Source organism: Musca autumnalis, unplaced genomic scaffold (assembly GCF_047663935.1).
Source record: "Musca autumnalis isolate F117 unplaced genomic scaffold, ASM4766393v1 scaffold_3, whole genome shotgun sequence".
Classification (NCBI taxonomy): domain Eukaryota; kingdom Metazoa; phylum Arthropoda; class Insecta; order Diptera; family Muscidae; genus Musca; species Musca autumnalis.
The window spans coordinates 34,462,320-34,478,176 of NW_027411866.1; the positions used below are offsets into that span (position 1 = coordinate 34,462,320).

At 32.5% G+C, this 15,857-nt stretch overlaps 1 long non-coding RNA gene across 6 annotated transcripts in view; it reads right to left on the reverse strand.

The window, feature by feature from the left end:
- Window positions 1-10,578, reverse strand: part of LOC141399816 (uncharacterized) — a 264,120-nt gene extending 253,542 nt beyond the window's left edge. For 3 of the 6 annotated variants that reach the window (XR_012411960.1, XR_012411962.1, XR_012411964.1), the window contains exons 1-2: window positions 10,023-10,573; window positions 3,157-3,480 (exon numbers count right to left, since the gene is read on the reverse strand). This is a non-coding gene — a long non-coding RNA (uncharacterized lncRNA). Of the gene's footprint in view, window positions 1-2,628; window positions 2,661-3,156; window positions 3,481-10,022 lie in introns of those variants that run through there. The other 3 variants (XR_012411965.1, XR_012411963.1, XR_012411961.1) reach the window with 3 other exon arrangements.
- Window positions 10,579-15,857: the final 5,279 nt, after the last annotated feature.

Sequence of the window (15,857 nt, forward strand, 5' to 3'; positions counted from 1 at the left end):
TGCGGAGAGAGAGAGGGAAAGGAAGAGAGAGATATAACTAGAAATAGAAAAAAATTATGGAATAGATAAAGTAAATAACACAACAATTTTCAAGTAGAATATAAACAAATAAGGAATTAGGAGTGGAGAGAAAGCAGTGAGAGGTTAACCAACTCTTTCGCTTCAACAGGAGAATGTACAGAAATTTGAAGCAAAAACTAAACTATTACAACATACTTTTAGGTGCTTTAGATGGAGCAAAACATGGTATATGTAAATAGGGAATTTCAAGTATTTTGGCTGTTTATTTAGGGGAATACTATGCTTAATTACAGAGAATGTAAAGAAATTTTAAGCAAATATACTTTTTACAAACATACTTTTAGGTGCTTTAGGTAAATTACAAAATATGTTCTATGTAACTAGGCTGTAGACAAAAGGGAATTTAGAGTATTTTTTGCTGTTTATTTTGAGAAATACTATGCTTAATTCCATTAAGAATACAAAGAAGGTTACACATGTGAAAAAAGGGGTCAGCTGGAGAGCATTTCCAAACATTTTCAGTTAGCTGAATGGTAGTATTTAAAATGTTACAATTATTTATTTAATCAAATTTTAAAATATACTTTCAAGCAAATATTAAATAACCTATTCATCCAAGAAAATAATATTTTGCTAATTCAGCTAGCTGAATAGGTTTATTTTACTATTTTGTTTAAAAATATAACACTTCCGAACATTTTGTGTGGTTTATTTTTACAACTAATAAAATACACATTTCAACTAATATTAATTGGCCAATTCAGCCAAGAAAATAATAATATTGTGCTAATTCAGCTAGCTGAATAGGGTTCTTTTACTATTTTGTTTAAAAACACAATATTTCCGAACATTTTGTGTCAATTCAGCTAACTGAAAGGTTTTGTTTTGTCTATTCAGCAAGTAGATCAACAACATACCACGTTATTTATAGAAAAATTGCAAATAGTACCTAATTCAGCTTGCTGGATGACACTTTTTAACATTTTATTATAGTTCTTATTAACAAAAATTTAAAATACACATTTAAAAAAATATTAATTGGTCAATTCAGCCAAGAAAATAATAATATTTTGCTAATTCAGCTAGGTTAATACGATTATTTTGCTTTTTCATCTAATTAAATAACATTTCTGACCATTTTGTGTCGCTTCAACTGAATGAAATGTTTTGTTTTGCTTAAGGGGAGTACACACTAACAGTCAAAACTGACAGTCAACGTACTTTAAGGACAATTTTCCGGCAAATAACAACTTTTATTTAGCAAAAAACGTTTGAAATACAATATTTACGATATTATTTAGAGATTATAAAAGAAATTTTTCAATTAGGCTTTGATATTCACGAAATAGACCTCGATGACTGTCAGTTTTGCTTGTCAATGTGTACTATACTTTATTCACCAAAGAGAAGAACGACAAAAAAAGTTTTTTTATAGAACAAAAATAACAACCGTTACCTAATTCAACTAGCTGAATGACACTATTTTAAATTGTATTACAGTTTATTTCGAAAAATTGCTAAATATACATATAAACAAATATCACTTGATTAATTCAGCCAAGAAAATAATATTAGTTTGCTAATTCAGCTAGCTGAATATGAATAATTTTGCTATTTCGTATAATTAAATAACATTTCTGAGCATTTTGCGTCAATTCACCTAACTGATTTTTTTTTTTTTTCTTATTCAACCACGTCATTTATAGAAAAATAGCAAATAGTACCCAATTTAGCTAGCTGAATGACATTATTTTTGATTTTATTATAGTTTATTTTGACAATTTAAATAGTATATATTTAAACAAATACTAAATGACCAATTTAGCCAAGAAAATAATAACATATTTCCAATTCAGCTAGCTGATTAGGATTATTTTGTCGTTTTGTATAATTAAATAACATTTCGAAGCATTTTGTGTCAATTCAGCTATCCGAAATGTTTTGTTTTGCTCATTCATCAAAAAGAACAACACAAAATGGGGTTTAATAGAAAATTGCAAATATTACCTAATTCAGCTAGCTGAATTGCGTTATTTTACATATTTTGACAAGTTGAATATAGTTGAATGCATTATTTTGGTAATTCAGCTAGCTGAATAACTTAAAAACAATTTTCAGTCAGCTAGAATTTAATCATTTTAATTTAGCCACCAAAATAAAATTGCAAGACACAATTCTTCTAATTCAGCTAGCTGAATTGGCGAATTTTCACCTCAAATTTTCTGTGAAATTCATCATATTTATTTCATATTCAGCAGTTAAGCATCTATATTGTACCAGTTATTGCAAACAAGCTTAATATTCTTTAGTTGAATAGCATAAAAGTACATATTCAGCTAGCTGAATACCAATTGTTACCATGTTAGTATGTTTTACATTATTAAATTTCAGCTATTAACTATATTCAGCTAAATTAATATGACATATTTTATTTTAAGACAAAATATTACAGATATATTTTGGGTATTTATTTAGATTTGTGCAGTTACACTTTAAGATATTTACAAAAATATATCAAAAAACCTCCATTTTCGTTGCTGAATATCATTGTTTTCAAGTTATTTGCCATAAATTGCAGACATACACGTCATTCAGCTAGCTGAATATCGAAAACATTGCCTGTAGGCATCTGGAAAATACTATTTTTGCACAATTAGTTAGCATTTTAATTTAGGTGAATTATAAAATATGTCATATACTAACTTAAATGATTTTTTTGTATATTCAGCAAGCTTTTATTGGAATTCAGCAAGCTGAATGACGCTTTTATTGATATTCAGCAAGGTAAATAACTGTGTTATTAATATTCAGTAAGCTAAATAGCAATTTTATGCGTCTGGATCTCAAAATATTTAATGTGAAAACCCAACATGCACATATTTTTATATTCAGCAAGCTGAATTACAGTCGTTTAGCAATTTACTTTTCCTCAGATCAAATTTCTGGATACAGAGCAAAGCTGAATATCATTTCTTGAGATAAGATGTTATGTTTAACATATTTTTTAACATTTTCAGTCAGCTGAATAGAGTTTCCTTTACCATCAGCTCTGCGAATTTTCATTTGATTACAAATATTAAAATATTCAATCTGTGAAGACGTCTTTATGAAAAACATTCCAAATAATTAACTCACCTGATACAATTAAGGCCTCATTTGGTCCGGTGGTATAAATGTTTCCCATGTTTGCTGTTGATTTGCTTTAATATCCTTTTGTTTCCTTTTGAGTGACAAAAATCCTTTTGCGGGTTTCCTTTAAAGTCCTTTTGGTTTCCTTACGAAAATTCTAGTCAAATAATGTATTTGGGTTTCTTTATATCAATTTCACTTTCCACTTAAGGATATTTGCTATTTTTTGCTTTACGATATTCACGTTTTCACAATTTTCCTTGGAACACATACAATTTATCTTTATCTATAAATGTTCACAATATTTCCTTTTATTTTACAACATCAACACTAAAACGATAAGAAACAAATATGGAGATAAATATGAAAATTTTATTTCAAAAGCCCAAAAGCATGCTTTGTTTTTTATCACTTTGTTTCTTTGACGGAGTGAGTGGAGTATTTGATAATAGGGTTGCCATTGTATTATTATTTTAAAAGTTGACCCGGTTATGTTGGTATTTAATAATTCCTAGAAATTGAAATGATAAAATTTGAAGAAAATGAATTGAATTATGCTGATTTCCATAAGAACGTCACAACAAGTTAAGGTAACGCCTTAAATCAGTATATATTTGTGATCGCTGAGAGGACAACTAAAAATTGGCAAAGCCGACGACAATAAATGTGTCTGCGTACTCGAATTTTTGTAACATTTATTAAGGCCTAGGTGACCGTTCGGACATTTATTCTATGTAACATTTCTAAATTTAAACGTCGTTTATAGTTATTTTCTTGTGTCAATATATTTCTTTAAAATTTGTTTGACGCTAACGCTCGTCTTTTTATACCCTCAGCATTTATGCACACTTTCATACGGCAAATGTGCCTAATCGAAATAATGGTTTTAGACCCCAAGTATGTTTGGACGAAATCCTTTTCAGACAATTTGGAGTTGATTTAGCCATGTCCGCTGTCTGGCTGGCTGGAGCGCACGATAAATCTCGAACAGATCAACCGATGTGGTCCAAAATTTGGCTTTCGTAATATTTTGTCCAAACTTCCACTCCTTCCGGTACCTCCCCCACAAAAGTTCCAAAATGTTCGGAAATTTTGTGTGCATGATAACTTTTGAAGGGACTAACAGATTTGGTCCATACTTTGCACATCGTAAAATTTCTACTAGACTAAGATGAGGTTCCAGTATGGACTTAATGGGTCCACTCATTTGGGTACCTCCCACACAAAATTTGGTTTAGGACCATCTCCCGAATCGCTTTAATTTTTATTGTAGCAAATTGTATTCACTGCCCCCTATACAATGCACACTGTGTCCAAATTCAATATTTTGTGCCAAAAATGCAAAAAACAAATTGTCGAAAATTCCCAAAAATTGTATATGAAGGGATAGAAAACATTTCTGGGGGAATGTTTTATACCCCCAACGAAAACTAAATACCAAATTTCAGCCATCTCGGTGTGATAATGAGGCTAAAACGTTCAAAATATCGAAAATCGGGAGATATTGTATTATGGGGGCTATATCAACACGTGGACCTATATAAACATTTTATGGTAGAAATGTTTCTTAGCCTCTGGAAACACAAAATACAAAGTTACAACCGATTCTTTGGTCAAATGAGTCTAATACATTCAAAATATATTAAAATGACGCGTACTTTTTAAGGGGCCTTATGTGGGGGCTATACCAAAACGTGGACCTATATAACCCAACTTTGGTAGGAATGTTTTCTGGCCTCTGAAGACACAAAACACCAAATTATAACCAATTCTGTGGTCAAATGGGTCTAATACATTCAAAATATATTAAAATGACGCGTACTTTATATGGGGCCTTATATGGGGGATATACCAAAACGTGGACCTATATAACCCAACTTTGGTAGAAATATTTTTTGGCCTCTGGAGACACAAAGTACCAAATTACAACCAATTCGGTGGTAAAATGGGCCAAATATCTTAAAAATTCCTTAAAACGACGACGCGTCACGCGTCATTTTGTATGGGGGCTATACGAAAGCGTGGACCTACATAGACCGCTTTCAATACCAAAAGTCCTACGAAAATATAACATATTTTCCCAAATTTTCATCAACCTACGTCCATCCGTTCGAACGCTAGAGTGATTTCCACAGACGGACAAACGGACGTACTTGGCTATATCGATGTAGAATTGCACGCTGATCAAGAATATATATACTTTGTGGGGTCTACAATGATTATTTCGAGTAGTTACAAACGTAGTGACAAACTTAATATACCCCCATCCTATGGTGGAGGGTATAAAAACAAAAATTTCGTTGGTTGCACCGTTATAATGGAAGTAACGGTACCTATAACATAATCTTATTTTCGTTAAAACAAATACCAAAAATCGCAAGGAAATTCGTCGATTTTGTGAGGTTAATAGTTCTTTTTGCTATCCGATAATACGAAACCTGTCGTATTAAACTGTGCTTAGAAGTAAATGTATTTGCGTTCCTGTTCTGTATAACCTGATTTGTTTTGAGCATTTTTACGTGTATATTTTTAATAAGTTCTTTTTTAATGGGATATAACTAAAAAGTTCCACGGGGTTCCTCTGTTGTAATGGTACCCAAATATAGAGGAGCTCTCGAACTATCAAATTTTCAATAGAGAAATTGCGACCAAGTCCAACGCCGGAAAATATGACCTTTATAACGTTACCACCCGATCTTAAGTGTTTTGAGGATTTTACCTACAATAATCAACCGATCTAGCTAAAAATTTAAATATAACGTTTTCTATGAGTAAACTGTCTCCTTACTAAAAATTGTATCTAAAGGTCCACTTTTTGATGTAGCCCCCATATAAGGGTACCTCCCTATTTCAGGTATTTTAGGGTTTTTAAATACATTTTCGGAAAGAAGTTGCTACAATTTTGCATTTAGGGTTCCTAGTGGTCAATAAACTTGCACACAGAATATTGTGGGCATAGGTCCACTTTATGATAGAACTCTCATATAACGGTACTCCTGATTTTTTGTATTTTGGAGTTCAAAGATACATTTTCCGACATAATTATATATTGTTTAATATTTGCAAATATAATTTGCTAATATTTAACAAAATGAAATAACTGTTTACAGCCTGCCATTCTTTTATTTATGGCAACAATGACGTTGCCATTCATTGATAATGGCCCTTAGTTGGTGATACTGGCGATCAACTGCGGTATGTGAATCAGCTGTCCTTAACATAGTCCCACGCTTTTGAATAGCAACCACAACAAAAAAAAACATAATTTAAACACCGAAATATTACCATTTTTACGCTAAGTAAATATTCCTCCATGAATTTTATTAGTTAAATTTTTGTTATTGTAAGCATATTAATTGATTTATTTTATGTTTTTAAAACACAAGTCTGTATTTGAGATTATAGCGTTTTATAAAGGGTGTTTTTTTAAGCTAGATAGAACTTTAAATTGTAAAAAGTAACACAAAAAATTAAATTTTGATGAAACTTTTTTTATTTGTTTCAGTATACTCTGACAAATCATCATGAATAGACTCACGCTTGAACAACGCTACGAAATTATCCAAATTTACTTTGAAAATCAGTCGTCGATTCGCTCTAGAGCAGTTGGCAAATGACCCGTTGTTTTATCGCAAAATTGTGTTCAGCGATGAGGCGCATTTTCGGCTTAACGGGTTTGTTAATAAGCAAAATTGCCGCATATGGAGTGAGACCAATCCACAAGAGACCCTACAGACACCATTACATCCAGAAAAATGCACCGTATGGTGCGGTTTTCACGCTGGTGGCATCATCGGACCTTATTTCTTCAAAAATGAGGCCGGAGCTCGCGTTACGGTCAATGGAGATCATTACCGCACCATGATCAATGATTTTTTGTTTGAAAATATGGATGACATTAATCCGGAGGAGATGTGGTTTCAACAGGATGGCGCTACGTGACATACCGCGAACGCAACCATCGACTTATTGAAATCAAAATTTGGCGATAAGTTGATAATTGGCCTCCAAGTTCGTGCGATTTGACACCTCTCGATTATTTCCTGTGGAGCTACGTGAAGTCACTGGTTTATGCTGATAAACCAGCAACAATTGATGCCTTGGAGGCCAGCATTGTTCGTGTTATTCGTGACATACGGCCAGCAGTGCTCGAAAAAGTGGCCAAAAATTGGTCGTCCAGAATGCACTTCGTCAAGAACAGCCGCGGTGCCCATATGCCCGAAATCATTTTCAAATGTTAATGTCACGTATTGATCTTTCGAATAAAAAAAAAATTTTGATTACAATTTAATTTTTTGTGTTATTTTTTACAATTTCAAGTTCTATCGGGCTTAAAAAAACACCCTTTATTTCTATAACCTCAAAACGTGTTTTAAATAACTCTAAGAAATTATCAATTCTTATTTAAATGTATCTATATAACACAAACTTTAAAATTTCGGAAAACCTTTTTTATTCATTAAAATTCTATAGAAGACGTTGACCGAATGCCTGGTAACTACATGGAATAAAAGATCCATGTCTGATAAACATCTCCTCCAAATTTCATAGCTCTATCTTTATCCGTTTAGAAAATATAGATTTTTGACACAAAAAACCCATTTTGGACACACTGTGCGACGGTACAAGTTTTATCAGGGGCAAGTCCATACTTCCTGAGAAAATAGCCGGAAAATGCAAAAAACCCCTATGACACCGTGTGTAGTGGTTGGAGAGCAAGATAACCCTCGAACGGATCTGCCGATTCGGTCCAAAATTTCCCCTTCTTAATATTTTGTTCAAACTTACTTTAAGTTCGAAGATAAGCCATATTGGTCCATTCCTTCAGGTACCTCGCCCACAAGGGTTCGAAAATGTTCGGAAAAATTGTGCTCACAATAACTCTTGTAGGGAGTGGCCGATTTAGTCCATACTTTACACATCCTAATATATCTACCAGATATAGATCAAGATCGAATATGGACTATATTTGTCCACTCGTTCGGGTACCTCCCACACAAAATTTCGGATAAGTTCGCTTTAAAAACTGCTCTCGAATCACTTTGATTTTTTTTTTTTTTTTGAAGCAACTTGCATTCGCTGACACAATTACGACGGTAAGAATTTTCTCAGGAGCAGGTCCATACTTCGTGAGAAAACAGCCCGAAAGGCGTAAAAACCCCTATGGCACCATATATAGTGGCTGGAGAGCACGATAACTCGCCAACTGATCAACCGATTTGGTCCAAAATTAAAAAAAAAATATCTACTTCCAAAATGGAGTATGTCGATCCATTCCTTCAGTTACTTCCTCTGCATTATTAGTTCATACTCCAAAAAGGGCCACAATATCTAAAACCTCCTTAATACATAATTAATATGGAAAAGGTTTTTGGTTGATAAACATTCATCGCACATGCTGAGGGTATATGTATTTGGAAAGCCGTTTCACATTAGAATTGGAATAATTAAAATTATTGGACTACCTTTTATTCGTATTATTATTCTCTCAAGTATCTCAAGTTCCTTCATTACAAATTGGGAACGCATAAAGAATAATGGGTCATATGAAAGTTTTATACAATAAAATTTTCGTATAAACTGGTAAATACTTGTTACTAAGAATTTTTAGACAAGAAACAAAGACATCTTGAGCCTTATTACTCGCCTTTCTGGCGTGAGCATTAAACTTAAAAAGTTTATTAAACTCAACACCTAATTATTTACATTGTCTTTAAATGGATTTTCAGTGCCATTTAAAACTTGCTTTAAAATTTTACTTTCTGGTACCCCAAAACGTTTGTATTTTCCAGAAGCATTTCTTATGCAATTGGCTTCACATTTTGACGTGTTTATTTTGATACCCCAATTATTGAAATACTGATGTACCTCATTTGCTCTGTTCCTTTACGTGCAAGAATCCTCAAGTTTTACAACTTTTTACTCGAAAAGCGTTCCTTTACTTCGGACACCATACAATTCATATGGGAGCAGTTTACAACTTTTACTACTTTTGCCGGTTTTACCATTTTCAAAAGTAAAGGAACAGACCAATTGAGATATTGGGAGACATGGTTCAAAGCAATAACAGGTGATTCGTGGTGCGAGTATAGCAAGGAATCGTCCGCATATAAAATGCTTGAGGAGTTTTCATAATCGTGGGGGAAATTAAATTCGCCTTATTCCATCGTGTGACGTTAAGAACTTCCGAATGCCACCTTCACGAGATTCAAAGCAGCATTTGTTGCGATTTTTTATAACGCAAATCGATTACTTTTTTGTTAACGCAAACCGAGGTATTACTGTATATTAATCTTCAATCCACTTCGGACCTATCTTTCATTATTCTGAAATAGTTTTCATTGTATTTTTCCAGTAATGGACCATTTTTACTGTTAATGAATATTTCAAAACAGTAGCTAAACAATTGGCAAACGTGTACATGGGCTGTACTTTGCTATTGTTCGAAATTTCCACTGGTTTATTTAAATTGTAAAATACAATATTCCTAGTAAACTTTGATAGCCACGCTTTAATATACCCTTTCCATCGTCATTTAAACGTTTTTATCCAATCAGCTTGGAACACATTTAACACTTTCACACATAATTAAATCTGGTTGGTGACAATGGCAACACTTGTATAATTTACAATTATTTCTCACACACAAACTCCTTAAAATATGCTTTTATTTTTCTATTTTTGCAATTTGCTAGTTGGGGAAAGAGAGAGAGTGGACAGTTGAGAGTTGTTTGGGGGCTTTTTGGATTTTTATTTTGTTTTTAAACTTCTGCCCGTTCTCTTCCACTCCACCTCCCCCCCCCCCCCTCCCTCTTATAAACAATGGGTTTTTTGGAATTCAAATTTAGAATTTACTCAAAACCACAACAAACCATTATAGGCAGCACGAGTAGATTACAAAACACGATAAATATTTGACTTTCTTTGCTTAATATGCATTTCAAATAGCCAAATCTTATAAATTTATTTCTTTATTTATTTCACTGTGGAAAGGTAGGTATAATACATAAATAAATAAGTATATCTGTAATTAAATACCGAATACACACATGCCAATTTTTTGTTTTTTCGAACGAATATTTTTATTTTTGTTAATTTTTTCCACTTGCAAGATTCCACACGGACCGGCGACGGAGAACCCACAGAAAAAAAACAATAGCCAACGGACGCACTACAAAAACAACCTCACGAAACGAGAGTAAAAATCATTCTAACTGAAAAACATCCACTTCTGAAAAGAGAGTTCATCTTTGTCAGCCGGCTGGTCTATACAGTGGGGTGAAGTGAATCCACTTTTTTGTTGTTGTTACTTTGGGGTGGCACTCATGATTATGACGTCACCTTTGAAATATCCAAATCAGAAGCTGCGAACGAAATAAAATTTTAGAGAAAAAACACTGGTGGAGAGTTCTGAGAGCAGTGGAGAAATAAACATGAACAAACAATGTTGCTAACCTTGAATTACTAAGTGAGATATTGGCGTTTTTTGCTTTCACTTTCAATCTAAAATTTAATTTTTAGAGGTTTTTATGACGATTCAATATAAAATACAGTTACAGCATATTTACATTTTTAAAGGTAAAAGTAGTAATAGAGCGAACTGTGAAAACTGAGATACACATACAACTTTAAATTTAAAACTTCTAAAACTAAACTGCTAAAATTTTTACCACTTTTTGGGGTTAATGTCATGTTCACACGAGCGTTTTAATTACGTTGTTCGCCTGTCGAACAACGTACACGAATTAACCCGTTTCCACGACACCATTCGTAATTAACAGAAACATAAACAAAATTTCCTTCATATTTGTTTCCTTGTTTTCACGAAAATTTGAACCGAAAACACATAAAATATACATTAAATGAATAGGAAAAACAATAGACTTTCCTTCAAATGTATCTTCTATATTTAACTACACACATTTCATTCATTTTTTCCATAAATTCTGAATAATTTTGTATTTTCAATATATTTTTATATGTTTCTATTTTCAAAATTAAAGAGACAGAGACATGTCAAAACAATGTTTGTGTATACAGACTTTCAGTTATTTGTTTCCTTTTTGTTTCTGATTTTTTACGCGATTTTGAACTAATGGACAAGAAATGTGTGTGGAATTAAGAAGGAAACACAACCATCTTCCTTCCGCATCTATATAAAATGTTTAGTTCATTAATTTTGATTCATGTTTTTCCTTTTTTCTAAAAATTTTTGTGTTTTCAACAAATTTTTCAATTTTGAATTTAGACATGTCACAATTAATTTTTTCGATAAATTCTCTCATTTGTTAGGGATGGGACATGGTAGAACAAGAAAAGGTAGCAGCAATACCCAGCTGACTGAACTGGGTTGTAGTGTTAGTGTCAAATTCCATTCGACATTTTATGTATTTATTTCTATGTTCGATGTATATTAGGGATATATATTTTTGAAGAACAAATTTATTCATCAGAAAAAAAACTATTTCCCATAAAGACGGCTTCATATCATTGACATGTAACCTCCTCCAGGTCCGAACGACATGCCGCACACTAAAACATCGCTTATAGAGGCGGTACAATATTTGTTAATATGTGTGGTATTTTGTTAAACTTGAAAAGAATAAAGCCCTAATAAACATGTGCTTTTTTGTTTTCAAAAGCAAATGATTGAAACATCTTCTCTTTTTTCAATGAATTACCAGCGACCCGAAACATTTTTGCAAGTATTCTACTTTCTGCGAGAAATTATGCATTTAGTGGAATGATATGGAAACATTCAAATTGAAAATCTAACGAGTTTTCATTCATGTTTTCCAAAATATTCAATCAAATGTGAAAAAATATTAGTTTTTTTAAATTCCAATAATTTATAGACATTTCCTTGTTTTGTTTACATTTACGTTGACACTAAGGTTTACAAACAAAAACAAATTCCTTTGTGGTTGTTGTTCGAGTTGTATTTGTTGTAGTATTAACTTTACCTTTTATTTGTTCTACCATGGGGATGGGACATACTTATTCGTCATTCAGAGAGTATTTCTAATCGAACAACGTAGAAAAATCGTCGTTCGTTCATAGAATTTTGTGTGGGGAAATAAGTAATTTATTCGTAGTTATAGGTCGAACAACGAATAGAGAACGAACGACGTACCGTGGAAACGGGCTATTAGGAACGCTTTGCAGGTTAAAAATTGTAAGAAATGGTCAAATGGTAACATCGGGCAAGTAAAGGAACACAACTTTTTACACGCTCAAATTTGTCGTGTAAAAAGTTTTTAAAGAGAGCGTCATTCAGCGCCATTTTTATTTAAGGAGAAGTGAACATTTTACAACTTTTTTGTGTTCGGGAACGGTTTTTCGGGTAAAATGTGTAAAAGTGGTAAAAATTGTAAAAACTTTTTAGTTCTGGAAGAAGCTTAAACCATGTTTATATTATAGCCTTTTGCAGGGTTATGCTTGGTTTACATTTACGAAATCCACTCAATTTCAACTGTCAATTCCTTTGGTTAAACGTCAAATGAAATCCAGCAGCAATACCCAGCTAACTGAATTGGGCTGTAATGTTAGTGTCAAATTCCATACGACATTTTATATATTTTTGTCAATGTTCGATGTATATTAGGGATATATATTTTTTGAAGAACAAATTAATAAAAAAAAAAACTACTTCCCATAAAGACTCCTTCATATCATTGACATGTAGCCTCCTCCAGGTCCGAACGACATGCCGCACACTAAAACACCGCTTATAGAGCAGAGGTGGAAGCGAGTCGATTTTCGGTCGGCGGCGCGCCGCCGCTTATCTTATTTTTAAGGTTTTAGCCGCCGCCGATTACATCGGCTGAAATCGGCTAAAAATCGCCGCCGTCAACTCGACTGGAGATGGCGCGCGCCGATATTTTTAATCGATTTAACGGAAAAACGCTGATTATCATCCTAGTTGTCAAAATGCATTATTGTGAATAAAATCACATACAAAACCCATGACACAATAGTTGTGTCTTTTTACTTTTTCAGTAATAATTATTCAGTAACTTGTTTTCAGAGAGTAAGAGAGATTTTACTCTTTGATACGAAAATAAAGAAAAAAGCAAAAAAACAGCATTTAGTAAATACTAGCAAGATAACAGTTGAAACCCAAAACAAAAACATTGGCGCCAATGCATGAAAGAAAAACTAACCCCAAAGCAATGAAAAAGTTCTTAAATTTTAACCAAAATAAATAAAAAAATAATTAATATATTAATAAAATAATCAATAAATATAGCTGAATCGTAATATGTTTAAGCTTCGTTCCAGTACTTTTTTAATGGTAAAATGGTCAAAAGAGAGCATCGTCAAAAATGAGTTCAACGCACACATTTTTCCAATATGTACGGGAACGGAAAAGCGGCAAAAACGTCATAAACACTGGAACAAATGTCAAAGTCGACATGTCAGCCAATCCGAAGCCGGCAAACATGTTGCACATTTTTGCTCGCCCAAATTTGTCGTGTAAAAAGTTTCTAAAGAGAAAGCCATTCAGCGCAATTTTTGTTCAAAGAAAAGTTAACATTTTTCAATTTTTTTTCTATAATATAGAGGCGGTACAATATTTGTTAATATGTGTGATATTTTGTTAAACTTGAAAATAAAGCCCTAATAAACATGTGCTTTTTTGTTTTCAAAAGCACGGTTGCCACAGTTGGTAGAATATTACCAAATTTGGTAACTTTTTATAGGGTTGGTAACTTCGTTTTTGGTTTGGTAACTTTTTTAAGGTTTGATTGTTCAAACTATAAATGATCTATTCCAGAACCTGCAAGAAGCTACTATTTTTTACTACGATAACATTTTTTCCTTTATGTTAGCGAAAAATAGTAAAAATTAGTAGATTATTGCAGTACTGGAACAGATCAAATATTATTGATTTTCTTTTATTAATTTCCGCATGTAAATGTGGATATTAATAAGCCAACGGCGAGAAATGCAAACATCATAGCAAGGGTCTTTCTTCACATCGGTTATGCATCTATTCTACCTGTTTTTTATATATTTCTTATCATCCGGCTAAAATATCAAGAATACCTAAAATAGTAAAATTATACAATTACCTGTAGGAATATTTTATACCCCTAACGAAGAGAAACTTCCAAAATGTAGGCCATGTCGGCTCGATAATTGGTAAAATCTTTCAAAATATGTACCGAAAGTCGGGCGGTATCTTTCTAAGTGTGCAATGTCAAAAGATTTTCGAAAGAAATGTTTTATACACAGTAACTACCAAATTTGAGCATCTTCTGTTGGATAATGTGGCTAAAGCCTTCAATATTTAAATAATTTAAAACAACAGCGAAAACTAATTACCAATTAAAAGGTCATGAGCTTCTTTTCAAAATATAACTTTCAGGGGTAATAAGGAGGAGTAATAAAGATATAGTCATTATACTAAAAATTTTACCAATTTTCCCGCAAAACTGTTGGTTCATTTCACCCGCTAAATATTATCTGATCATCATGTTAAGGCAATGATTTTTTCTTGCTTGCCTGGCTTCATTTCTGTTAGAAGAATAAAGAATATTCTTTTACTAGAGCAAAGAGAAGAAAGCAAGCAACGAGCTAATTGTGTTTCTACCCTAAACCCAAACCATACTTAAAATTTCGCGTCGATCAGATCACCCCAAAAACTAATCGATTTTATTGTGATGGGAGCCTGACGTCCCTACAATTCGTGACGATTGCGGCCTGCAGTTTGATTACAATTTTTAGTGGACGGACACACATCTCAAAACCTTATATAAATATGCCTTGATCTAGAATATATAAATTTTACAGCGTTTTCGATGCATAGTTCGATGTGTCACAAACGAAATGGCAAATTTAATTTGTTGGTAACTTTTTGGTAACATTTTCGGAAAATTTTGGTAGACAATTTTTTTGCCCGGTGGCAACCGTGTTCAAAAGTAAACGATTGAAACAGCTTACCTTTTTTCAATGAATTACCAGCGACCCCAAAAATTTTTGCAAGAATTCTACTTTCTGCGAGAAATTATGCATTTAGTGGAATGATAGGGAAACATTCAAATTAAAAATCTAACGAGTTTTTCAAAATATTGGGTAAGTGCACCAATAGTCGGCACTTTAAGAGTTTGCCTAATTTCAATCCTTCGCCATTCCGAGACAATCTGGCCAATTGTAATGAAATAAAGCTTATTTGCTTCGAAATTTAGTTTATTTTCCGATGACATAAAGAAATGTTGAAGTATTTCTTTTAAAGCTTTTGCGAATTTGTTAGAATAGTGCTTTTTTGCTAGTAGTCGGCACCATTTTCCAATAGTCGGCGTCACATGTTCCAATAGTCGGCACCTTGTATTTTAGTATATAAATGTTTTTATTTTTTTTTTATTTTAAAGAACAAAAAGCATACTTTTACACAAATAATACATATTTTAACCGATATTGCTTTTAAAAAGTAAATAAAATAAAGATTTTGTTAGCATTTGGAATTCATTTAAAATTGTTCGTTTTAGATTTGTTTTTAACATAAACTAAATTAAGTATCTACAGTATTAGTTCATATTCCAAATGATTGTGCATCATAAAAGTAGGAAATTGTAAATATATTGCTTAAATAAATTAGTTGGTGCTATAGTCGGCAACTATTACCCAATTGCCGGCATGACACAAATGTACGCACTTCAAACCATGCTTAAAGTCACTAAAAAGTCATTATTTCAATCAAAATA